Source organism: Rana temporaria, chromosome 7 (genome assembly GCF_905171775.1).
Source record: "Rana temporaria chromosome 7, aRanTem1.1, whole genome shotgun sequence".
Taxonomy (NCBI): domain Eukaryota; kingdom Metazoa; phylum Chordata; class Amphibia; order Anura; family Ranidae; genus Rana; species Rana temporaria.
The window spans coordinates 188,686,322-188,714,292 of NC_053495.1; positions in this window are offsets into that span (position 1 = coordinate 188,686,322).

The window sequence follows — 27,971 nt, forward strand, 5'->3', positions numbered from 1 at the left end:
TCTGTAACATGCCTCACTGTGCCATCTGTAAACATGCCTCGACGATCTCCCTACCTTCTCCTGTTTGCAGAGATGTCAGACGGCGGCCATCCATTATTCAAAAGCCGCGCCTCCTCCTCTGGCTGTTCCGTGATAGGCGGAACAGTAATTTTCCCAGCAGAGCCTCTGTTCAGTGTTCCGCCTATCACGGATGTCCTCTCGTCTGAGGCCGAGGCTGAGGATGAGAAGGCATTCGTTATAGGCTGAACACTAAACAGAGGCTCTGCTGGGAAAATTAGTGTTCCGCCTATCACGGAACAGTCAGAGGAGGAGGCGCGCTTTTTTAATAATGGATGGCCGATGGCTGACACAGGTAGATGTAATTGCGGTAACGCCGCCCAAGTAATGGGAACGGCGTTACCATGAGGGGAAGAGTAATCAGGTAGATTACTCGTTACCCTCAAAAGTGGCTGCGTTAAGTAACGGCGTTTATTTTAACACCGTTACTGACAACACTGCAAACTAGTGATAGAGCTCCGCCTTCAACCCCTCCCTCGGGACCAGTGGATTAGAGATGTAAAGTGTAACTAAAAAAAAAAACACATTCTCCTCTGGGTAATCTATGTACATTGCAAGGATTATATCAACCTTTGTTGCAGATTCCTCCCTTTTGTTATTCTGAAGAAATCCCTGTGTGTTTCTCTGTGTCCATGTGGGAAAGTGAGTCTAATAGGAGTGGTTTCCTAATTATCAACCAGCTGCGGCACCTGCAGGGATCTAATGAGGAAACTTGCAGGGTCTGCATCCCTTTAGACGTGATTTCCTATTGGAAGTATCTCTCCAAAAATGACTTTTTTGTTGCAGGGGATGCCTGAAATCTGACTTGTATCTTAGTGTAGACTTCTGGGAAAATCAGTGAGCCAATCACAAAGGAAATTATGTTTCTGGGGGCATTTTGTATACAGAACACCTCCAGGAAGTCATATTGCATTTTCAGAAAATTACAGCGGTTGCAGATTGAAAAGGAAAGGTAATTTTTTAATACATTCAATTATAATATTACTTGTGTCGTAATTGTATACGCTATATAATTTTTCCTTTATTTGCTATTTTTTCCCCACTTAAGTGGATTTACCCTTTAACCTCTTCCGGACCGCGCACTGTATATATACGTCATTACTTTGATGGTATATATCATTAGAGATACAAAAAAAAGAAAGCGGGACTTTCTTTGTATCTCTAATTAAATTTCAGCATGAGGTGCGTCTTTTTTGGTGTCTACCCGACCAAAAACTCAAGTTATATACCATTGTTATGGCAGAAGTTAGCTGCCATAATCCCCCCCCTTTTTTTTTTTTAACAGATGGCGATTCTGTGTCCCGGGGGCGGATTCGCCACAGGATCACTTTTATAGCCAGCGGGAGAGGTGCCCCCCACCACTTACAAGAGCTGTAAAGGGGGAAACAATCCGATCCCCTGGAGCGATAGACAGGAAGTCGAGAAAGGGCAAGATGGCCCCCACTTGACTCTATGCCCTTGGAGGACCGGAGCCACGTCTGACTTCCACCTAACGGCCTTAAAGGGACAATTTTTTTTTTTTAGTAAATGTAAAAAAAAATTTTTGCTTTTAAGTGTAAAAAAAAAAACTTTTTGCTTTTAAGTGTAAAGAAAATGTAAAGAGACAGTGTAAAAATAAAAAGTAAAATAAATAAGAAAAACATTTATAAAGTGCCCCCTCCCTTCGAGCTTGCGTGCAGAAGCGAACGCACACATAAGTAAGCAGTGTTCAAACCACACATGTGAGATATCATCGCGATTATTAGAGCAATAATTCTAGATCTCCTCTGTAACTCTACACGGGTAGTCTGTAAATATTTTTAAAGTGTCGCCTATGGAGATTTTCAAGTACTGTAGTTTGTTGACATCCCACGAGCGTGCGCAATTTTGATGCATGACATGTTGGGTATCTTTTTACTCGGTGTAACATCTTTCACAGTATACAAACAAATTGGGCTAAATTCACATTTTTTTTATTTTTTTTTTTAAGGAAAGTGTATTTTTTCCTAAAAAAATTTGTTTTAAAGACTGCTGTGCAAATACAGTGTGACATAAAATATTGCAACCGCTGCCATTTTATTCTTTAGGGTCTCTGCTAAAATGTTTGGGGGTTCTAAGTGATTTTCTAGCAAAAAATACTAATTTAAACTTGTAAACAAGTGTCAGAAAAAGACTTGGGCCCGTATTCACATACATTGGCGCATATTTATGGGGGCATAGCGCATCTCATATGCGCTACGCCGATGTAACACAGAGAGGCAAGCCCAGTATTCACAAAGCACTTGCTCCCAACGTTGCGCCAGCGTAACGTAAATTCCTCGGCGTAAGCCGGCCTAATTCAAAGTAGGTGGAAGTGGGCGTGATCCATTTAAATGAAGCGTGACCCCATGCAAATGATGGGCCGAACGAACGGCGCATGCGCTGTCCCGTGGAAGCATCCCTGTGCGCACGCTCAGAATCACGTCGGAAATACTCCCTAAGATACGTCGAATCACTGCCTACGACGTGAACGTAACCTACGCCCAGCTCTACTCACGTACTACTACGTAAACAACGTAAAATACAACGGCTGTTCCCTGGTCCATACCTTAACATGTCTTACCCCTGCTTTATGAGGCTTAACTTTACGCCGGACGTACGACTTACGTTAACCGCGTATATGAATGCGCCGGGCGCAAGTACGCTCGTGAATCGGCGTATCTCCCTTATTTGCATATTCGAATCGTAAATCAATGGAAGCGCCCCTTGCGGCCAGCGTAAATATGCGCCTAGAATACGACGGCGTAGGAAAGTTACGTCGGTCGTAGGAAGCCTATTTTCAGGCGTATGTAGTTCTGTGGGTACGTCGCACAGATACGACGGCGCACATTTACACTTATGCGGCGTATCTCGAGATACGTCGGCGTAAGTGCTACGTGAATCCGGGCCATAGTCTTCAAGTAGTTAAAGTGACCGCTGTGGGGAAGGAGGATTTTGACAGATCCACCGGAATGGATGATTGAATAAAAGTGCTGCTTGCCTATCAGTATATGACAGGCCTTTGTTTGCGGTATCCTGGGGGGATTGAGTCCAAGCACAAAGGGTGATTGATCGGTTATAGGTGGAGGATTGAAGCTGTGAACTATCTTGCCCAGAGGAAACATCTCACTGACAGTTTTTTGCACTTTTCATCATCGATTTTTGGAGGACTATGAACTTTTAAAAGTGTGGAGCGCTGCTGTGATTATTGTTATACAGTATTTGTATTTTGGACAATCATTGTTTTTTTAACCACTTAAGGACCGCCTCCTGCACATATACGTCAGCAGAATGGCACGGCTGGGCACATCAACGTATATATACGTCCTGTACTTGTATCCAGCCGTGGGTCGTGGGCGCGCGCCCGCGGCGCGCTCCGCGACTCGGTCCGAAGCTCCGGGACCGCGGGTCCCGCGGACCCGATCGCCGCTCGAGTGCGGCGATCGGTCCCCGGAGCTGAAGAACGGGGAGAGCCGTGTGTAAACACGGCTTCCCCGTGCTTCACTGTGGCGGCGTATCGATCGTGTCATCCCCTTTATAGGGGAAACACGATCGATGACGTCACACCTACAGCCACACCCCCCTACAGTAGTAAACACACACAAAGTGAACCCTAACTCCTACAGCCCCCTGTGGTTAACTCCCAAACTGCAACTGTCATTTTCACAATAAAGAATGCATTTTAAATGCATTTTTTGCTGTGAAAATGACAATGGTCCCAAAAATGTGTCAAAATTGTCCGAAGTGTCCGCCAATAATGTCGCAGTCACGAAAAAAATCGCTGATCGCCGCCATTAGTAGTAAGAAAAATAAAAATGCAATAAAACTATCCCCTATTTTGTAAACGCTATAAACTTTGCGCAAACCAACCGATAAACGATTATTGCGTTTTTTTTTACCAAAAATAGGTAGAAGAATACGTATCGGCCTAAACTGAGGGAATTTTTTTTTTATATATATATTTTTTTGGGGGATATTTATTATAGCAAAAAGTAAAAAATATTGCATTTTTTTCAAAATTGTCGCTCTATTTTTGTTTATAGCGCAAAAACTAAAAACCGCAGATGTGATCAAATACCACCAAAAGAAAGCTCCATTTGTGAGGAAAAAAGGACGCCAATTTTATTTGGGAGCCACGTCGCACGACCGCGCAATTGTCTGTTAAAACGACGCAGTCCCGATCTGTAAAAACACCTTGGGTCTTTAGGCCTCATATTGGTCCGGGGCTTAAGTGGTTAAGTAGCTGGCTCCTAGATTTACAGATATTCATCAATCTCAAATTACCGCTGTGTAATGTGCGATGGGTGTATGTGTTTTTAGCATATTTTATGGCTTTATTAGAATTGTAATATACAGTTAATGGCATCAGAAATTTTAGTGCAGTATATCGCCGCGACACTTCCGGTTTTGCGAAGGCCCGAGGCGGGTGAAGACGCAATGTGATTTCTGCCCAGTGCTTTGGGTGGAGCCGGATGACAAAATTAACAAAACTTAAAGTGGCCATATATTGTGCTCAGATTCACTTACCTTATCATGTATTCACGTAAAGTGTTACTAAACCCACAACAGTAAAATCAGTCTGTATATGCAGTAAGATGGAGGTTTTGTGCCAAAGGAATGGTCTCCAATATCTTGGAGGTATGGGCAGCCCATTTGGACTTTACGGGCCAAATCTTCAAAGGAGATACGCAGGCGGAACTGCTGTTCAGCCTGCGTATCCCTGTGGCTATCTTTGGAAACGATCCTCAGAAGGATTTTTCCAAAGATAGCCAGAAGATCCGACATCTGTAATAGACTTACACTGTCGGATCTTAGGATGCAGTACCGCATCCGCCGCTGGGGGCATTTCGAGTCGAAATGCCGCTTTGCGTATGCAAATGAGGACTTAGGCAGATCCACAAAGCTTTTTAGCTTTGTGTTTTCTGCGTAAGTTACGTTTTGCATGCGTACAATTAGGGATGCTTTTACAAGGCCTAAACTGTTTAGACCTTGTAAAAACAAACCTTTTTTTCGATCGCCGCGTTTTTTTTTAAATTTCGAATTTTTTTTCCCGGCGCGTATTTTTTTTTTTACCCGACGCAACTTTATTGATCCACAAAGCCCGGCGTAAATTACGTTCGCGCGATGCACGTCGGGAAAAATGACGTCACACGCATGCGCCGAACGTCCGGCGCGGGAGCGCGCCTCATTTGAATAGGAATCGCCCCCTCGATCAGACGACCGCCTTGCGACGGAGGCACTTAAGTTACACGGCGTGTAATTTCTAGGTAAGTGCTTTGTGGATCGGGCACTTAGGTAGAAATTTTACGCCTGTGTAACTTAACTGCTGAAAGTTAAGTTAGGCAGGTTTTTTGAGGATTTGGCCCTACATCCCTTGCAACCAGAATCAATGGGAGGCCAGCCCTACTGCAGATGGACAACAGTTGCCTACATACAGAGACAAGGGGCATGCAAAGCAACACACTCTTGAAAGAAGTCAAGCCAATCATTGTGTGGGCAGAGTTACATGTGAAAGAGGGCAGGCTATTGGATGGGCATGCCGATCTTTTCTCACAAATTTCTGGATCCAAATGAATAGTCTTCCTTCAGTTGACCCATATGTGGGGTGTTTCCCAAGTGGATTTGGTTGTGTCCATGAGAAATCACAAACTTCTGAGGTTCTCACCCCAGGGCAGAGGGGGTGGAAGTTCTGTCTTCACAGTGGAATAGCAGCCTGGCATATGCCTCCCCTGGGCATATTGTAATTTATTGTTATAAAAAGTGACCTTTTCCTTTTTAATCTGCAGTGCTGTAATTTTCTGTAATATTGCAATGCAATATGGCAACCTGGAGGAGTTCTGTACACAGAAGGGCGCAGGAGCACTGCCCCCTCTCTCCTGCACCGCTCTACCACCATATCTATGGTCGCTGCTGACCCCCCCTATTCAGGTGTCCGGCCCCTTTCTGGGCGCAGGACACCTGAATTACAGCGGTGGGGGTGTTTTTTGGAAAGCACCTGATTAGAGCCATAGGCTCTAATATGCTCCCAAACATGTGAACAGCGGGCGCAACGTTGTGCGTTCGCTGTTCACTCAGCTGTGTTAGCAAAGCGAAGTAATTCGCTTTGCTAACACTGAACCGCCTCTTAGCCAATCAGGTTGCCGGGTCTGTTACTGGTCACCTGATTGGCTGAAACGTCAGGTACTGTGATTGGATGCCTGAGAGAGGATGGAGGAAGACATGGAGGATGTGCAGGAGACCGCCGCTAACCCAATGCGAGACAGGTAAGTGCTGGGCAGCATCTGATGGGGCACAGTAGTGGCAATTGATTTCACTTATTGTTTTTCAATGCTGTTTTCATCATGATTTTTCACTCAATTTGTTTTACTTAGCGCAACTATATTGTTTATTTTACTGTTTCCCACATGATTATCACATGTTTTATGTTGCAGCTTTTTTCTCACTCTTAGTTTATCAATACTGTTTCAGTCTGATTAGCGCAGAATTTACCCCCCCTTTTTCCAATTGGGCACACTGGCAGCATCTAATGGGGCACAGTAGCGACAATTAATGGGCACACTGGCAGCATCTGATGGGGCACAGTAGCGGCAATTGATGGGCACACTGGCAGCATCTGATGGGGCACAGTAGCAGCAATTGATAGGCACACTGGCAGGATTTGAGGGGGCACACTGGTGGCAATTGATGGGCACAGTGGCTGCGTTTGATGGCACAGTGGCGGCAATTTATGGGTACAGTGGCTGCGTTTGATGGCACAGTAGCTGCGTTTGATGGGCGCAGTGACTGTGATGCACAGTGATGTTTTTTTTTTCAGTTTGTTTGCGCCCCCCCCAAAAGTTTTTAGCACCAGCCACCACTGGTCTAAAGGGTTGCAGGCCCTGCAGCTTGCTTCATTAGAGCCCTGATGTGCAACAGCTGATTGATAATTATAAAAACCACACCCATACAGATTCACTGCGCACATGGACACAGACAAACAACTATTCCTTCAGAATAACAAAACAAAGTTTGTTAAAAACCTTGCAGAGGAAATAGATCACCCAGAGGGGAATGTTTTTTTTCTCAATAAAAGTGGAATTACTCTTTAAAAATTGCTAAGATGCAATATAATCCATTTTTGGTTTAATACCACTTTAAGTTTTCTGACGTAAATATCTGGGAAAATGTAACAAGCATGTTATATAGCCCTTCACGTTACATCCATGATAATTACAACACCGAGGGTGGATCTCATCATCTGAACAATTTCCTTTTAATTTCGATGAGTTATCATTAACCACCCCTGAGCCCACATGGAGAAGATTGTGATCATGGGGGGGAGATTGAGCTCATCAAACATCTCTATATTGCTTTTGTTCTATATAATTGGAAGAGATTTCTTATTACATGCCTCTGAAGACCCGGCCTGTGTGGATCAGGGATCATGTCAAGGGAACACGAGGTTATAAAAAGATGTTACTCTGACCATCAAGATGAGACCACCAGACCACCCTTCTCTCCTTCAGTTTCTTTTCTACAGGCTGCTGATTGTTATTGCCTTATATTATCATAATGGGACATAATTAACACAAACATAAAAGCTTTAAGGGCCAAGTAATTTGTTTAAATTTGTATTAAATGTTTATTTTTTTGTTGTTTTTTCTTCTTTTTTTATGACTGCATACTAAGCAGCCTGGTAAACATTCCCCACTACTAATGTACATATATGTGGGCACATACATCCTCCTTTTAGCCCCCATTCACATCTAGGCGTTTTAACGCCTGTAGTGCTACGCCGCTGCCGCCAGAGGGATGAAAACACATGTCCCTCTATGAAGATGGTTCACATCTCCACGCCGAACGCCGGACGCCTGCCGCCTGAAAAAAGGTCCCGGACCTTTTTTTCAGGCGGCTTTCGGCGTTCAGCTAGGAGATGGGAACCATCTCCATAGAGGGGGTCAATCTGGGGCACATCTAGGCGGACAATACCAGCGTTTTGTCGCCGCAAATCGCGGTACAAAACGCCGCTATTTGTACCGCGATTTGCCGCGACAAAACGCCGCAAATTTGTCTGCCTAGGTGTGAATGGAGCCTTAGCCACCTCTGGCTCCAGGTCCATCAGCACAGCTTCCACTTGGGCTCATAGTGGCAATGGACAGCACAGCAACAGCCAATTCGCCATGAGAAGGGGAGTGGCTTGCACTGACCTTCCCAATCGGACCTGCGCATGCAAGGGTGGCTCCTGTAGGACTCTGCAAGGAAAAGGAGCCAACCTAAAACCCGGGGATCAGGGCTCCTCTTCTTAGGCTCCATGTACACAGGATGTTTTTACAACTGTTCCTAAATGATTAAACTTGACAGATAGTAACCCATGTTTAAAATGTCTGTTTTGCCGCGTTTACATGCCGTGTTCAGCTGCGTTTTGTCACGTTCGCGTTTAGATGCATTAAAAAAAAAATGATTTTTTTTTTAAATGGCCAAAAAACGCCTATAAACAAAAAGCTGCTAAACGCGGGTTACCTGCGTTTGGCGTCTGAAACATGGAAATCTTCTGCGTCTGAACCGTGCGCTGTTAAACGCAAATGCCTAAAAACTGCAATAAATGAGACAGTGTACATGGTCACTGTAACGGAATGACCCGTTACATCCAGAGACTTTTGAAGGATGTGGGGTGCTCCTGTGCCAGCGTCACTAATGACTCTTGGGTCTAGGATCACCCTGTGCCCCTTTTGGGCATTGGGTGACTGATCAATGATAATTCATGTATTGCAGGAGATCTGGACATATTACAGGTGATTTCATTCTGACCCCCAACCGGTCAATAAGAGTGTCTCCTTCAATGCTAATACTGTTTTGTGTGAAAAGTCTATTGATGATAGAGGTGTTGTGAGTTAGCAGTCTAAAGGTCAGACGTCTCTTTTCAGGTGTAATGGATTAGCATGTCAATTACGTCTACAAAGGAATGTGCATTATGTAGCAGTGGCGGAGTCGGGACGTCTGGGGGATGACTAATAATTAACTCAACTGAATGTCATTGTCTAAGAGAGTGTGTATTGAAGTGCCTTGTGGGTGGAGTTGATTCATTGTTCACTTGGTTTCCAAAACTGTATATAAGAAAGCTAAGTTACCATTAAAAGTATTCATTCATTTGACTCAAAAAAAAACAGAGCTTGTCTCGTCTTAATTCTGGGGAATGGATCGTGTCTGATGTCTGTCGGACTGTCGGATAAGCTGTCGTGGGGCAAAGGAATGGAATATCGTAAACGGCGGTGACCATTACAGTCACATAGGATAACATTGAATAAGTTCAGGAGCAGTTGAAAAAAGTGTCCAACTGCCTCTGAACGTATGTTTAGCAGCGTCCCGTGTACATGGGGCTTTAAAGGGTTAGTTCCCCTTTACAAAAGTGTCTATGCAGGTAAGGAAGTTTGTAGAAAAAAATCTAACTGTGCAGCTCTGATTAAAGATGAATAATGCCCTTGCTATAGGTGTACCTACCTGCCAAAGCCTGACTAGAATACTCCCAGTATGTTGCTAAGTAAGGCCTAGTCATCAGTGTTCACCTCCACAATCACAGGAGTGAGTAATTTCTCTGATTCAAACCTCCTCATCTGCTCTTTCTCCCTCATAATCCAGTATTTCTAAGCTCAGCCTTAGAGAGCTCATTCCTGTGATGGTGGAGGTGCGCAGTAATGACTAGGCCTCACTTAGCAATATCCTTAGCAACTGTGACAGACCCAACCAGGACAGGGGCTTTTGGAGGGAAATGCAGGGCGGCCTCTTGCCTACTGACTATGGGCCCTGGCTTTTGAGAGAGCAGATCATTCTCTAATGATGGACAACCACGTGATGAACACTGAGAGCGAGGCTTGGATTAATTCTCTAGAAAAGGACAATAAAGCTTTCCTTCTGGAGTGCTACACGAAAAATTATACGGCCATTTTATTTCTATAATAATGGCAGACAAGTCTAAAAAAACAACTATATGCCTCTGTGTCCAGTGCTTATTTTACCTCAATTACAAAGGCTTTAGTTGTAAGGAAACTGGCATCAACAGCAAGAAAATTGGCAGTGTGATAGATTATAATAATATGCCTATTTTATGTTAAGACTAATTTTTGAATTATTTTATTAGAATCACTGAAATGTTTCTCTTTCTATATTCCTTATACTGTTTATTTGTTTTTATACGCATTATGCATATGTATGTATGTGAATGATCAATACTGCTTGTTTTCCTTGATAAGATTTGCCAGATATGTTTTTTAAGTATATTTCAACTTGGATGGATATACAAAAGGGATAGAGGAAAAGTTCATCTTCCTTTTTCTCCTTCTGCTTCTCATCTTTCGAATGTGTGCTCCGGCCCATCCCCCTATTGCATTCCTAAGTGGACTTTAACCTTCCCTCCCCCTTCTTTTCACTGATTTCCTGAAAGCCTGTGTGACGCTTGGAAGAAAACGTGCAGAGCTGAATTAACTTTTTTACACTGGATGATGTGGGCAGCATGCCCAAACATGGACTTTCATCTCCTTGCTCCCATAGCCCCTACCACCGTCTGAAATCAAGATGGCTCCTGAACTTTAGCAATATGTGCCATGTGCTACAGAGTCACAAAGGTGGTGGGTGAGTGGGAGGGTAATAAGGGGCTGGAATGTATAGTGTGAACCTATCAAATGTGCTTGTGTGTGTGATGTCATATTGTTTATAAAAAGACCAATAAATGGGTTTGGCCTCTCTGTTGGGACTGAGCTGAGAAAAGATGAGGATGTGAAATATTTTTGTCTGTAGATTGCACTGTCTCACAATAGTAATTTGAATCAGGCGGTAGAATGGGTTCCTCCCTGAGAAATTGTGTCAGGAAAATAATTAGTCCACATCAGCAGCAAGCAAATCAGTAACAGCAGTAAGCAAATTGGCAGCAACAGCAGCAAGAAAATTGACAGCCACAGCAGCAGCAAGCAAATTGACAGCCACAGCAGCAGTGAGCAAGTTGGCTGCAACAGCAAGCAAACTGGCAGCATTAAAGGCAGCCAACTATTCAGCAGCAGCTAATCCTACTTTATTCTTCTGAAGGCCAACATCCATTTTTGCCATAGACGCCTCTGCCTACCGGGTGTATGTAAATGAAGACATAAGTGATGGATTGCTGATAACACGCTGTATGCAATCAATAAGTAAACTTACTGACGCGTGATAGAAGCAGCCTGTTCATATCTCAGAGGGATAATTGTGCGAAGGAAAAATTACTAAACATCGACTGCAACAACATGTTTAAATTGATCTATTGGTCTGTCCAGATGTATAGCCGCGACTCAGCACCTAGCTGGGCTTTGCCGCTATACAGGGGAAAAAGAATGCTATTTCCATATATCTTACTGATATTTAAATCATTCCACAAGGGAGGAATTGTGAATTATGCGGGCGGAATGGCAAATAGAAATAAATAAAGCATGATTTACAGAAATAACAAATTTATTTAAAAAAAAAAAAAATCCAACTTGTGTATACTGTACATATTCACTGGAAAAATATTGCATGATAATCCTTCTTTATGATTGGAATGTCTTCAGAATTTAAAGAATTTCTACAGCAAAATGTTTTTTTACTAATTTATTCGGTTTTCTTTCTTAAAGTGGAGTTCCACCCATAAATATAACATTACATCAGTAGTTTTAAAAAAATGTCATTAGTCCTTTAAGAAAAACATTTTTTTTTTTTAGATGCCTTCAAAGTGTTGTTGCTAGGCAGAATAGTTAATCTTCCCACTTCCTGCACCTAGGTGCTTAAGCTTCCTAGCCTACACCGCACAGACTCCTGGGAATGTAGTGGGTGTAACTTTCCAGGAGTCTGTGCACTCCCCAGTCTCAAAGAATCATGTGACTTGGACAGTACAGGTGCTGAAACCTGATCTGAAACCTATTACACTGCTTGTGCAGCACTGAGCATGTGCGAGATCTGCAAGGCTGAAATCCAGGAAGTCATACAGTCTGGCTTCATGATGCCCACACTTAAGATGGCCCCAGTCAATTTCTGTTTTATAAAGTGTCTAAATGCTGTAACAACCTAACAAAACGGACCTTAGTTTACAGACTAACTTCACTAGAATACATTAAGCTTGTGTATTACAGGGGTATTTATATATAAAAAGTGAAATTGTCGCCGGAACTCCGCTTTAATCTAAAGCAGGACCCACTAACTCCTTAGGACCCACTAACAGGCCAGATTTTATGTATTACCTTGGGGAGATGCAGACTAGAATACTGCAATCATTGAGCAGCAAATGATATCAGCTGTGATATATTTCAGTTATCTTGCAAACCTGGCCTGTTAGTGGGCCCTGACTGAGGACAGGAGTTAAAAACCACTGATCTAAAGCCTAAATCCAACTTTTTTTTTTTTTTTTTTTTACATATGGATGTAGTGTGGAAAACTTAAAATAAGAACATACCTAAGCTCTGTTGGTTATGTGATAAAATGAGGCATTGAGGAATATAGAATTCAGCTTTCCTTGCATAAGAGAACAGCATACACATGTGAGAACAGCATTACAGAAGAGAGCAGAAAGAGGGGGAAAAAAATGTACTTCCTGTGCAGAATATACAAGTGTCAAACACACAGGGCCAGATTCACAAAGAGATACGACGGTGTATCTCCTGATACGCCGTCGTATCTCTGAGTTCTGCTGGTCGGATCTATGCGCCTGATTCATAGAATCAGGTTCCGCATAGATATCCATAAGATCCGACAGGTGTAAGTGACTTACACCGTCGGATCTTAGGCTGCAATCTCACGCTGTCTGCTAGGTGGCGCTTCCGTTTGTATACGCAAGGAATATGCAAATGAGGAGTTACGCCAATTCAGAAACGAACGACCGCCCGGCGCTTTTTTTTTATGTCGTTTGCGTTCGGCTTTTTCCAGCGTATAGTTACCCCTGGGTCTATGAGGCGCAGCCAATGTTAAGTATGGCTGTTGTTCCCGCGACAAAATTTGAATTTTTTACGTCGTTTGCGTAAGTCGTTCGCGAATACAGATGGACGTAATTTGCGTAAACGTCGAAAGCATGACGAGTTGCCGACGTCAGTTGGAGCATGTGCACTGGGATTCATTCGCGGCCGGCGCATGCGCAGTTCGTTCGGCGTGGGGACGCGCATCATTTAAATGATACACGCCCCCTACCCGCCGAATTTGAATTCCACCGGGTAGTTTACGCTACGCCGCCGCAACTTTACAGGCAAGTGCTTTGTGAATACAGCACTTCCCTGAAAAATTTGCGGCGACGTAACGTAAATGAGTTACGTTACGCCAGCAGAAAGATCCGCTGATATTTCTGAATCTGGCCCACAGATGCTAGTATATCACTACAGCGCTATCTATAGTACGGAGTGCATAGTACATGCTGTTGCAGTTCCAACAGCCCTTCTCATCAGCATGAAGTTGAGGTTCTTCCAAAACAGACTATGACATTGCTTTAACAATGGCTTGGTGAGTGCATTCACAGTCCTCTCTTCTGACGGGCAATATTAAATGTTGATAAAAGCCTAATGCCGCGTACACACGATCGGACAATCTGATGAGAACGGTCTGATGGACCGTTTTCATCAGACCAAACTGATCGTGTGTGGGCCCCATCGGTTATTTATCCATCAGTAAAAAAAAATTAAACTTGTTTTAAAATTAACCGATGGATACCTAACCGATATAAAAAAAAACGATCGTTAGTAGGCACGTCCATCGGTTAAAAATCCACGCATGCTCAGAATCAAGTCGACGCATGCTTGGAAGCATTGAACTTCGTTTTTTTCAGCACTTCATTGTGTTTTACGTCACCGCGTTCTGACACGATCGTTTTTTTAACTGATGGTGTGTAGGCACGGCTGATCATCAGTCAGCTTCATCGGTTAACTGATGGAAAAATCCATCAGACCGTTCTCATCGGATTGACCGATCGCGTGTACATGGCATTACTCTTGAGTGTCCCTAAGCAGATAATACTTCATGTTGATGTGCTTGGTCCTAGTATTGACCCTTTGTGATTGTTTTAGCTTTATACATCCCTGGTTGTCTTCAAAAATGGGATGTCACATGTCTATGCCCCTTCCAGATATGCTCCTTTCATCCTACATGCACAACCCGGGTGCTGGCTACCACAGCCCTTCTCCACTCTCCACTAAACAACAAAAAATAAAAGCTGCATTCCAAAAAAAAAAATTTCTTTCTGTGTGTAGTAATTGTCAAAAAAGTCTGCATACAATAATGTCCCCACTCTACACCAACCTTCCTTAAAGCGGTATTTTTTATAGTTACCAGAAATGGCTGTTGCTAGGCAGATCGTCCTAATCTGCCACATCCTCATACACGGCGATCTTCTCGCTTCTCCTCCTCGCGTTGCCTCCTGGGAAATGGGGAGCGCTGTCTTCTGGGAACTGTGGCCCAGATTCTCAAAGGGCTTACGACGGCGCAACGCAATGTACGCCGTCGTAAGTCCTAATCTGGGCCGTCGTATCTATGCGACTGATTCTTAGAATCAGTTACGCATAGATAACCATTAGATCCGACAGGCGTAAGGCTCTTACGCTGTCGGATCTTAAATGCAATTTTTTTTTTCTCCGCTATGTGTCGCCTCCGTCGAGTATGCAAATTAGCAAAATACGCGAATTCCCGAACGTACGCGCGGTCGACGCGGTGAAGTTACGACGTTTACGTTAGATTTGCAACGCGTAAAGTTGCCCCTGCTATATGAGGGGCAACCAATGTTAAGTATGGCCGTCGTTCCCGCGTCAAAATTTACGTCGTTTGCGTAAGTCGTCCGTGAATGGGGCTGGACGCCATTTACGTTCACAACGAAACCAATGACGTCCTTGCGACGTCATTTAGCGCAATGCACGTTGGGAAATTTTAGGGACGGCGCATGCGCAGTACATTCGGTGCGGGAACGCGCCTAATTTAAATGCTCCACGCCCCATACCCGGCTTATTTGAATTAGGCGGGCTTGCGCTGGGGGATTTACGCTACGCCACAGCAACTTTACAGGCAAGTTCTTTGTGAATAAAGCACTTGCCTGTAAAACTTGCGGCGGCGTAACGTAAATGACATATGTTACGCCGCCGCAGAATCTGGGCCTGTGTGTCTCCCAGAGGACAGCCTCAGTAGGAAACGGGCAGTGAAGCAGCGAGGCTTCGCTGCCTGTTTCCCTTAGTGAGGATGGCGGCGCCAGCACACGATATGGAGGATGATCGGCCTCGGGCAGCCAACATCATGGGCACGCTGGACAGGTAAGTGTGCTTATTAAAAGTCAGCAGCTACAGTGTTTGTAGCTGCCGACTTAAAAAAAAAAAAATAATTCCCAGCTGGACCTCCGCTTTAAGATGCCAATTCCCTTGCATGCTCAGGAGTGACATTATCCTTCACCAGTCAATGAAGACACTAAGGGCCAGATTCTCAGAGCTAGTACGCCGGCGTATCTACTGATACACCGGCGTACTTTCAAATTTGCCGCGTCGTATCTTTAGTTTGATTCCTCAAACCAAGATACGACGGCTCCTGGCTTCGATCCGACAAGCGTACGGCTTCGTACTCCTTCGGATCGTAGGTGCAATACTTCAGCGCCCGCTGGGTGGAGTTCGCGTCGCTTTCCGCGTCGGGTATGCTAATTAGCTTTTTCCATCGATCCACGAAGGTACGCGCAGCCGTCGCATTCTCTTATGTCGTCGCTAGTCGGCTTTTCCCGGCGTATAGTTAAAGCTGCTATTTTGTGGCGTATAGATAGACTTGAATGAATGAATGAATGACTTGTATAGCGCAACGCATGCGAACTGAATCGCCTCTGGGCGCTTTTTCCAGCCAGAATCTGCTTGGCTGGTGAGGTAATTTTTACCCCGTAGGATCATGACACGCTAGGGACACACAGTCATACACACATATATACTGGGCCAATTTGGACGAGATCCAATTTACCTACCAGCATGTCTTTGCCATGTTAAAGTATGGCTGTCGTTCCCGCGTCAAATTAAATTTTTTTTTTTTTTTTGCGTAAGTCGTCCGTGAATAGGAAAGGACGTAACTCACGTCGAAGTTCAAAAAATGAAGTCGGTGCAACGTCATTTTCGCGCAAAGCACGGCGGGAAATTTCAAAACGGAGCATGCGCATTTCAATTGGCGCGGGGACGCGCTTCATTTAAATGAATCACGCCCCCTACCCGCCCAATTTGAAATACGCGCAGAGAAATACACTAGGCCGCCGTAACTTACGGCGCGAAATCTTCCTGGATTCGACTTAGAGCCAGGTAAGATACGGCGGCGTAGCGTATCTCTGATACGCTGCGCCAGGGCAATTCTATGTGAATCTGGCCCTAGAAAACCAGCACACAGGAGAAAATGCCGGCACCGGCGGGGGATGGGAATAGGAAAAAATTCAGGTTTTGCACCTTTTAGTTCTGCTTTAACCTGCACTTTAATCCATTTTATTGGGTTTAGATATACAATCCTTTGAAAAACACCTGTAACGTATTTACTCATTACTTAGAAGCAATATATTTAACAATGAAAGTTACAAGGCAGAAAGTAATGACTCCTTTTACATGCTGAAATTCCATTTGTGTAAATCTAAATTCCTCCATCGGTTTCCCTTGGCATTCCTCGGTTGTGCTTTACTGGCAGTGGAAATCTTTTGTCTAGAGCCACATTTCACTGGCAGGTAATTGAGCCGATTCTGTCCCTCCATCTGTATTCACAGACTTGCGTGTGGTCAGAATGTTAAGCGCTGCAGGATTTAGTTAATGCAACGCTCACCTGAGCCCGTGCGGGCGCGCAGGCGATGGACTGTATTTAAAAGGCAGCAGGTCGGCCTACAATGCTGAATGCAGATTAGAGGATCAGCTGCTTCTGCCTAAAAATATAAGCCATAAACATCCATTACTTAATGGCTCTGTAATCTACTTTTTATTAAATAATTTCTGACTGTATTTTTCTGTCCTCTTTTAATATTCCCCAAATCTTTCCTTATACTACTCACTTCCATTTGTTTGGAAAGAACAGTGCATGTTAGTTGCAGTAATGTACAGTGCTCTATGTACACTACAAATCCCATAGTTCATAGCAGTGCTGGGACAAGATCATCCAGTGCCCAGTACAAAAATTACAAATTGCATACCCCCCCTTCATTATGTGTGAGCTTATGAGTAGGAGGGGGAGAGAGAGCACAGCCTGCACCTCTTCCTGGCTCTCTCCTGCTCCCTTGCTTCTTCCAACACTGGGCTGACAATAGTAGTGATGCAGGTGTCACTACCCCTGTCAGCCTTACAGTAGAAGGAAATTGTGGTTCCCCCACACTTACAATACACGCTGAACCCAGGGCAGCCACTCTTTCTGCCCACGCCTTGTCCCGACCCTGGTCCATAGTCCATCTCCAGGGAGCGAGCAAGAGAGGGCAGCTACGTTCCTACATCAGTAGTGTATTTAGGTTTTGTGCCGCCCTAGGCCTGACTAATCTTGTGCACCCCCTAATTTAAAGATGACTCACGCCTCCCTGTCAAGGCCACACCCCTTTCTGTTTAAGGCCCACCTTGAAATTGTCGAGTGTGGACACTACTTCTTAGGGCCTGGGGGGGGGGGGATGGGCATTGGATTCCCTTAATTTGCATAGATTTCCTCTCACTTCCTGTTTGGCTATGGGGCGGAAGCGAATATGCAAATGACCTAGATACGCCGGTTAACGAACGTACCTGCACCCGTCGGATTTAGCTACGTCGTTTACGTAAGGCTTACGTCCGGCATAAGTTTACTCCTCATAAAGCAGGGGTAAGTCATGTTAAGGTATGGACGTCGGAAACGTCGGAAAAAAGCGTCGTATTTTACGTTGTTTGCGTAAGTCGTACATGAACGGGGCTGGGCGTAGGTTACGTTCACAACGAAAGCATTGAGCCGACGTATCTTAGGGAGTATTTGCGACGTGATTCTGAGCATGCGCGCGCATGCGCGCGCATGCGCCGTTCAATCGGCCATGCATTTACATGGGGTCAAGCTTCATTATAATACAACGCAAAGTTAGCCCATTTTTTGTTTTAATGTGAAAGATGATGCTACGCCGCGAGAATCATAAGAAAATCGTGATCTATCTTCTAGGCAAAAAAATTGTGATTCTCATTTTAGCCAGAATCGTGCAGCTCTAGCGTGAGGTCCCCACGCCCCTCAATGCATACCACGCCCTAATAAAAAAAAAGCAATGTGGGGTCCCCGCTAAAATCGATATCAGACCCTTATTTGAGCACGCAACCCAGCAGGTCAAGAAAGAGGGGGGACGAGTGGGCGCCCCCCTTTCTGAACCTTATCAGGCTATTTACCCTCAACATGGGGGGGTGGATGCTTTAGGTGGGGGGGGGGGGGCTCTGCCATTTTTACACTATTGGGTAGATTCACATACAAAGGCCTAAAATTAGGACGGCCTAGCCTAATCTTTTTAGGCTACACCGCCGTAAATTATTTAGGCTATTAGTGATTCTCAAACCACTTACCTTCAAATTTTCGGCGGCGTAGCCTAAAACGAGCGGGCATAAGCGCGCCTAATTCAAATGACTGGGAGGGGGGCGTGTAGTATGGAAATGAGGCTTGACCTCACGTTTTTTGACGTTTTTTACACTGCGCATGCGCCGGGCGACTACATTTCCCAGTGCGCATTGCGGCTAAGTAGGCCGTACGGGCCTATTGATTTCGACGCGGACGTAAACGACGTAACTCCCGATTCGCGGACGACTTACGCAAACAACGTTAACATTTCGAAATTTGCGGCGGGAACGGCGGCCATACTTAACATTGGCTAGGCCACTAGAGCATAGCTCTAACTTTAGGCGGCCTATCCCTTACGGAAACTACGTAATTCGACGGCGTAGGCCTGGCGTACGCTTGCGTTCGGTCGTGAATCGGCGTATCCCCTCATTTAAATAATCTACGCCGGCCGCAATGGAAGCGCCATCTAGCGTCCAAAAGATACATTGCAATCTAAGATAGAACGGCGCAAGCCATCCTATCTTAGATATGTTTAAGTGTATGTCTGTTAGAGAATACACTTAAACATAGGTCTACTTAGATTCAGGCCCCGTACACACGACCAGTTTCCTCGGCAGAATTCAGCTTCCGACCGAGTTTCTGGCTGAATTCTGCCGAGGAAACTGGTCGTGTGTACACTTTCGGCCGAGGAAGCCGACGAGGAGCTCGACGAGGAAATAGAGAACATGTTCTCTATTTCCTCGTTGTTCTATGGGAGCTCTCGTCCCGCCGAGGTCCTCGGCGGCTTCAGGGCTGAACTGGCCGAGGAACTCGACGTGTTTGGCACGTCGAGTTCCTCGGCCGTGTGTACGGGGCCATAGAGTTAGGTCGGCTTATCTGTAGATAAGCCAGCCTAAGGCCCCATACACACGATAGAATCCATCCGCAGATAAATCCCAGCAAATGGGTTTCTGCGGATAGATTCTATGGTGTGTACACGCCAGCGGATCTCTTTCCGCGGAGAAATCTCCTCTGGAATGGATTCCAGCAGATCGAATATTTGTTGTGCTGCACAACATATCCATCTGCTGGAATCCATTCCAACGGATGGATCCGCTCGTCTGTACAGACTTACCGGATCCATCCGTCCAAAGGGATTCCCCACACGCGTCGTAATGATTTGACGCATGCGTGGAATTCCTTATATGACAGCGTCGCGCCCGTCGCCGCGTCATAATCGCGGCGACGGCGCGACACGTCATCGCCAGAGGATTTCCGCGCGGATTTCAATGGGATGGTGTGTACACTCCATCCCATCGAAATCAGCGGATATCTTTGAGAGGATTTATCCGTGGAAACGGTCCGCTGGACCGTATTCGCGGATAAATTCTCCCGTGTGTATGGGGCCTAACTCTTTGTGAATCTACCTACATGTGTGCACAGTGTTATGAGGCATGTGTAGCTTAATCTTTATTTTTATTTTTTATATTTACCTGTTAGAGTGCTCTTAGGTGAATCTTATTGTTATGTTTTTATTTTCTATATTTTTAGGAGTTGCTTGTTAAGAAAAATCCTTCTTGAAACATATCTAAAGAGAATATTTTATTTTATTTACAACTGCTGCTCTTATACACATACAAGGAAAGAATATCAGGATTACAATGAAACTCCGTCTCACCGGGGTGTCCCAATTTTGCTCTGAAAGTATCTGCTACTCAGACTCTGGATAATTAGCCTCGGGCCTATTAAAGATATGGGTCATCCATCTTTCCTGTATATTTGGCTATTTCTTCCCCAGTAAGAGGAAGGGAGTGCAGTAAATTGCAGCTTGATTCAGTCTGCTGACAGTTTTGTGATATTAATGATATAATAGACTTTCGGAAGCTCTGACAACCAGCTGTAGCTCTTCAAAGTGGCATCCGACGGGCATAGAAAAGCTTCTGACTGCCACTTCCGTCATCAAATCTTTTGTCTTGGAAAATATAGAGGCACAAAAGGGGCTCAATCATTTTTCAGAACACGATGCAAGGACTTTTAGTGTATGGCTGGTTCACACTCTGATGCTATTAGGGATTGCCACAAAAAGTCAGGTAGCAATAAAGTGGAACAACAGCCAAAACTCTCCCAACCTCCGCTCTATATACACTGGGATAGATTCAGGTAGCATTTACGGCGGCGTATCTCCAGATACGCCGCTGTAATTTCAAATCTGCACCGGCGTATCGTTACGCAGATTCTCAAAGGCAGATACGCTCAAAAAATAGGCTTCCTCCGCCGACGTAACTTGAATGCGGCGGCGTATAATTGTGTGCAATATTAAGCTGGCCGCTAGGGGCGCTTCCGTTGTTTTCGGCGTAGAATATAAAAAATTACCTAGATACGCCGATTCGCAAACGTACGTACGGCCGGCGCAATTTATTTACGTAGTTTACGTTAGGCTTTTTCGGCGTAAGGTTGTTCCTGCTATTAGGAGGCGCAGCCAATGTTAAGTATGGACGCCATTCCCGACTCGAAATTTTTAATTTTTTACGTTGTTTGCGTAAGTCGTTCGCGAATAGGGCTGAACGTAATTTACGTTCACGTCGAAACCAATACGTCGTTGCGGCGTACTTGGGAGCAATGCACACTGGGATATGTACATAGACGGCGCATGCGCCGTCCGTACAAAACGTCAATCACGACAGGTCATCATAGATTTACATAAAACACGCCCCCTTCCACATTTGAATTACGCGCGCTTACGCCGGCCCCATTTACGCTACGCCGCTGCAACTTACGGAGCAAGTGCTTTGTGAATACTGCACTTGCTCCTGTAAGTTACGGCGGCGTAGCGTAAATACCATACGCTGCGCTGCCGTAAGAACAAGCGCAGATACCTGAATCTAGCCCACTGTGTTCTACATTATTTAGCACCCTCCTAGATAGGTGCCAGGATTAGGTAAATTTAGTTCTGGCTCACTGTGTAATCAGTGTAGCTGTGTTTGATTGTTCTGGCCTGTTCTCTGTTTCAGCGACTGCAGGACTGACTGAATTCCTCTGGTAGGTCCAGAAATGTTCTGAAAGTTAGTGGGCGGAGGAAGAGTCTAATCAGCAACTGAATATTCATACAGCCCTGGGGAGAGGTGCCCAGATGGTGAATGGGAGTCTGTATAAATACTCTTTTTTTTCCTGAGGAGGAGATCACAGCCCAGGGGCAGGGGGGCTGTGGTCTCTAAACTGCAGCCCAGGGGCCAAATGTGGCCCTTTGCTTACCTTTATCCGGCCCTATTCCTCCTACTGATACAAGGCACTATTCCTCCCACTGACACCAACGATGGGACATTAATTCCTGTACTGACATTTCATGCATTAAGATAAAAAGCCTTCTGCGTGCAGCAGCCCCCCTAATACTTACCTAAACCCCATCTCTGTCCAGCGATTACCACAAGTCTCTCGGCCGTCTCCCTCCTGATTGACTGAGACACAGCAGTGGCAATATTGGCTCCCACTGCTTGTCAATTAAAGTCAGTTAGCCAATCAGGAGAGAGAGGGGGGTGGGGCTGAACCACAGCTCTGTGAGGGCACTCAACAGGAGGGAGGGGCCAGGAGCACAAAAGAGGCACCCGAGAAGAGGAGGATCCGGACTGCTCTTTGCAAATCCGTAGATTGTTTATTATGTTTATAGAAACAAACAAGACTTTACAATCACTTTAAGGCTGCATTCACATCTAGACGGACGAAATCGCGGCGTTTTGTCGCCGCAAATCGCGGTAAAAATAGCGGCGTTTTGTACCGCGATTTGCGGCGACAAAACGCCGGTATTGTCCGCCTAGATGTGCCCCAAGATGACCCCCTCTATGGAGATGATTCCCATCTCCTAGCCGAACGCTCGAAGACGCCTGAAAAAAAGGTCCGGGACCTTTTTTCACGCGGCAGGCGACAGGTGTCCGGCGTTCGGCGTGGAGATGTGAACCATCTCCATAGAGGGACATCTGTTTTCAGCCCTCTGGCGGCAGCGGCGTAGCGCTACAGGCGTAAAAACGCCTAGGTGTGAATGGGGTCTAAGTAGTTGATGTATATGGGTTATTTTTGGAAAATAAGGATATTGTTTAGTGTCACTTTAAGTCTTCATATTGATGACCCTATTCCGCGTCTTACCATAGATTGCCGCTCTGACAATTCGCACCGTCCGCCTGCAGATGCAGATATCTGGATATTTATAGCTCAATGTGTAAACACAAAGCGTAGCATGATAATACTTGCAAAGCAGGCTCAGAGATTCCAGTGGATCGTCATTACAGCATGGCAGTTGGGACGGATAGATACAGGCATCTGGCTGTGGTAACAGATCAATAAACACACTCAAGCCTAAAGTGGGGGCGATCCTCACGTTTCATCATCCTGAACTCCTAGAGGCTTTATCCAATTCTCTCAATCGGTATGAAAGGCACGCTTCAGCTACACATTTTGTATTTAGACTTAGTGAGCGTGGGATTTTCACTCTGCCATTCATCTTACTTAGATGCACTATATGGCCAAAGAGTTTTGGCATCTGACCATGACACCTATATGAGCTTGTTAAACAACGACAAACTTGAAATATAAACCTCTAGTAGCTCAACCAAGCCTGTGGTAGCACATATCTACGGAACTTCACTCACCATACAATTATGATCAGCAAAAAAATGTCATTGGCAGTGGCGTCAGGAGGGGGGGACTGACGGGGGCTGGAGCCCAGAGTGTGCCCCCAAAAATCCCAGATCTCAAAATCCCCTAAATGCATTATTAGCCCTGAGCGGAAACAGGGAACAATCTCCCGCCAGCGCAGGTGAGTGACGTACAAAAGTCTCGCCTGCGGGACCCAGCCCTTTGACGGACGTCACACTTGTCCAATGCCGAGACCACGGTACATGTGACATCCAATTCATAGACGCTGCCGGGTCCAGGAGGAAGCGGCAATTACACTGCGGCCGCGGTGGGCACTGGGAGATTCCCACTGAGCCGCTCGCTCTGTGTAAATTGGCGGACGGCTCTTCTATCTTGGCTCTGTCTGCCTGCTATGGGCTGGGCTGTCTGAGTGGTGGTGAATGCCGGTGCCCGGGGATGAGTGTGTAAGCGGGGTGAGGGGTGCGGCGATTCACTGAGGGAGACACACGTAAAGTTCTTTGAACAAGGTAACGTTTATTACCGAGAGGCGGTAGTAGTAACAGTCTTTACAATCAAACGGCAATTGGTTCCTCTCAGATACTGTTGTTCTAAGTGCTGTGGCTTTCTGAGTATCACAGGCACTTCCCACTTAATGGTACATTATATACCCCAGCACACAATGCTTATTGGAAGAGGCTGGAAACACATTACCCGTAGCAGCTGGGAGTCTTTCATCTGACCAAGGTTATCACTGCAGGACTCCGTAGGACCCCTAAACTATCCCTCACAGGCCGGAACACTCTCCCTGACTTCTCCTGTCTCTCCCTCACAAGCAGGGTCTCTGTCCCTATCTACATCCACACGTGTTCTGCCTAAAAACTGGCCTGACCTTTACTATACAAAGAAACCACCCAAAGATGGTCGCCCAAATCTCTCGAGATCTCGTGCGGCCTATCAGAACACAGGGCTCCTCAAAAATGGTGTTGGAGACACTCTAGAGGCAGAAGTGTTAAACAAATACATACAAAAACATAACAATTTGACTGCAGTATGAACACATATGATTACTTTACCACTTGCTCTTGCAGCACTAGACTGCCCCATCACTGACAGCTGCTTACAGGTGTACTCGCACACTACAGATAAGACTGAGTAGTAACAATCTGTGTATGTCAGATAGGTCAGTCATGTATGTCAGGTAGGTCAGTCATGTATGTCAGGTAGGTCAGTCATGCAAAGTATGTACAGTGGAACCTCGGATTGCGAAAAACGCGGTTAATGAACGTTTCGCAATACGAGCACTGTATTTGAAAAAATCCGAACTTGGTTTGCGAGTGTTGTCTCACAAAACTAGCAGGATTCAGGCCAAAGCGGTGTGCAGTGGCGCATTTGGCCTGAGGTGGGGGGTGCCAGAGCCGAGCCGAACAGCACCGATCGCAGCCAATCGGCGCTGTTCTTTTCCGAAATGCTCGGAAAGACACGGAAATACTCAGTTTCTGAGCCTTTCCGAGGTTTGCCGAGGTCAGCTGAGGTGTCTTCGGGCCATTCCGGGCGTTTCTGAGGCTCTCTGGCGCCCCCCACCTCTGGCCGCATGCGGTATTGCATGCCATTGAAGTCAATGCGGAAACAAATTATTTTAGTTTCCATTGACTTCAATGAGGAAACTCGCTTTAATATGCAAGTACTTTGGATTACGAGCATTCTCCTGGAACGGATTATGCTCCTAATCCGAGGTTCCAATGTAAAACCATATATGGGTCAAAAGCATGTAGTCCAGAGATGGGCCGTGCTGGTCTGACCAGTTTCACCGATCCCTGTCGGCTGTGCCAGAGGCTGGTTTCCAAAGCGATCCCCTCACCATGTGGAGCATCCTGGCTTTAAATGGACACCAATACCTCTGTCTGTGTGTCACTTCCTGCTTCCTGTTTGCCTATCACACCCCTCCAGGTGTGATAGCAAATAGTTAAAGGAAAAGTACAGCTAAACCAATCAATAATCAATCGATTAAAAAAAATTGATCAATCGAACACGAAAATTGTAATCAGTAACAGCCCTAAAAGAAAGCTTTATTTGTGGGAAAAAAAGGACATTGCAATTGTCAGTCAAAGTGACGCAGTGCGATATGCAAAAAATGGCCTGGTAATTAAGGGGAAAAATTATTCCGGTCCTTAACCACTTAAGGACCGCCTAACTCTGATATACGTCGGCAGAATGGCACCGCTGGGCACAATCACGTACCTGTACGTGATTGTATAAAGCCCAGCGGTGGGTCACGGGCGCGCGCCCGCGGCACACGCCCGCGACCCGGTCCGAAGCTCCGTGACCGGGACCGCGGGACTCGGAGCTGAAGAACGAGGAGAGCTGTATGTAAACACAGCTTCCCCGTTCTTCACTGTGGCGCTGTCATCAATTGTAATTTTCACAGTAAAACAATGCATTTTAAATGCATTTTTTGCTGTGAAAATGACAATGGTCCCAAAAATATGTCAAAATTGTCCGAAGTGTCCGCCATAATGTCGCAGTCACGAAAAAAAATCGCTGATCGCCGCCATTAGTAGTAAAAAAAAAAAAATCATAAAAATGCAATAAAACTATCCCCTATTTTGTAAACACTATGGGCCAAATTCTCAAAAGAGATACGCAGACTTAACTGCTGTTCAGCCTGCGTATCCCTGTGCCTAACTTTGGAAACGATTCTCAAAAGGCTTTTTCCAAAGTTAGGCAGAAAATCTGACATGTGTAAGACACTTACACGGTCAGATTTTAGGATGCAGTACCGCATCCGCCACTGGGGGCATTTCTCATTGAAATCCAGCTTTGCGTATGCAAATGAGGACTTAAGCAGATTTTCAAAGCATTTCAGCACTTTGATTTCTGCCTAAGTTCCGAATTTGCCGGCGCAAAATTAGGACTGGTTTTACAATGTGGAAAGTTAGCCAAACCTTGTAAAGGCCCATTCCAGCGACGGCATTTGGTATGCATTCCTGAGGGAGAACTCCACGGCAATTTTTAAATTCAAAACCGGCATGGGTTCCCCCCCAGGAGCATACCAGGCCCTTAGGTCTGGTATGGGTTGTAAGGAGACCCCCCCACGCCGAAAAATTGACGTAGGGGGTCCCCCTACAATCCATACCAGACCCGTATCCAAAGCACGCTACCCGGCCGGCCAGGAATGGGAGTGGGGACGAGCGAGCGCCCCCCCCCTCCTGAGCCGTGCCAGGCCGCATGCCCTCAACATGGGGGGGTTGGGTGCTCTGGGGCAGGGGGGCGCACTGCGGGCCCCCCCACCCCAGAGCACCCTGTCCCCATGTCGATGAGGACAGGACCTCTTCCCGACAACCCTTGCCATTGGTTGTCGGGGTCTGCGGGCGGAGGCTTATCGGAATCTGGGAGTCCCCTCAAATAAGGGGGCCCCCAGATACCGGCCCCCCACCCTAAGTGAATGGATATGGGGTACATCGTACCCCTATCCATTCACCTGTAGGCAAAAAGTAAAATGTAGTAAACACACAACACAAGGCTTTTTAAAATATTTTATTATTCTGCTCCGGAGGCACCCCCCTGTCTTCGTTATTAGCTCAATTACCAGGGGGGGCTTCTTCTTCCACTCTCCGGGGGTCTTCTCCGCTCTCCGGGGGTCTTCTCCGCTCTCCGGGGGTCTTCTCCGCTCTCCGGGGGGGCTTCTCCGGACTCCGGGGGGCTTCTTCCATCTTCTCCCCTCTTCCGCTCTTGACTCGGCGAACCCCGGTTCTTCTGCAGCTCTCCGGTGCCTTCTTCTTCAGCGCTGGCTGCCTGCTATGTTTGTGTGTTAGCTCGATTTCAAACAGGCAGTCGGCGCGGTCTTCTGTGACGCCAGGGTCTTCTGGTCTTCTGTTCTTCCGATGTTGCCTCGTCGCCTGTTGTCGCTGTAATGATGGAAGCGCGCCTTGCATCCCATTTATATAGGCATCACCGTCCCATCATGCTCCGGTAGGTACCCACGTGGTGGGTGCACGTGGGTAGGCACCCACCACGTGGGTACCTACCGGAGCATGATGGGACGGTGATGCCTATATAAATGGGATGCAAGGCGCGCCTCCATCATTACAGCGACAACAGGCGACGAGGCAACATCGGAAGAGGGAAGAAGAACCTGACGTCACAGAAGACCGCGCTGGCTGCCTGTTACTAATTGAGCTAACACACAAACATAGCAGGCAGCCAGCGCTGAAGAAGAAGGCACCGGACATCTGCAGAAGAACCGGGGTTCGCCGAGTCAAGAGCGGAAGAGGGGAGAAGATGGAAGAAGCCCCCCGGAGTCCGGAGAAGCCCCCCCGGAGAGCGGAGAAGACCCCCGGAGAGCGGAGAAGACCCCCGGAGAGCGGAGAAGACCCCCGGAGAGTGGAAGAAGAAGCCCCCCCTGGTAATTGAGCTAATAACGAAGACAGGGGGGTGCCTCCGGAGCAGAATAATAAAATATTTTAAAAAGCCTTGTGTTGTGTGTTTACTACATTTTACTTTTTGCCTACAGGTGAATGGATAGGGGTACGATGTACCCCATATCCATTCACTTAGGGTGGGGGGCCGGTATCTGGGGGCCCCCTTATTAAAGGGGACTCCCAGATTCCGATAAGCCTCCGCCCGCAGACCCCGACAACCAATGGCAAGGGTTGTCGGGAAGAGGTCCTGTCCTCATCAACATGGGGACAGGATGCTCTGGGGTGGGGGGGCCCGCAGTGCGCCCCCCTGCCCCAGAGCACCCAACCCCCCCATGTTGAGGGCATGCGGCCTGGCACGGCTCAGGAGGGGGGGGGCGCTCGCTCGTCCCCACTCCTTTCCTGGCCGGCCGG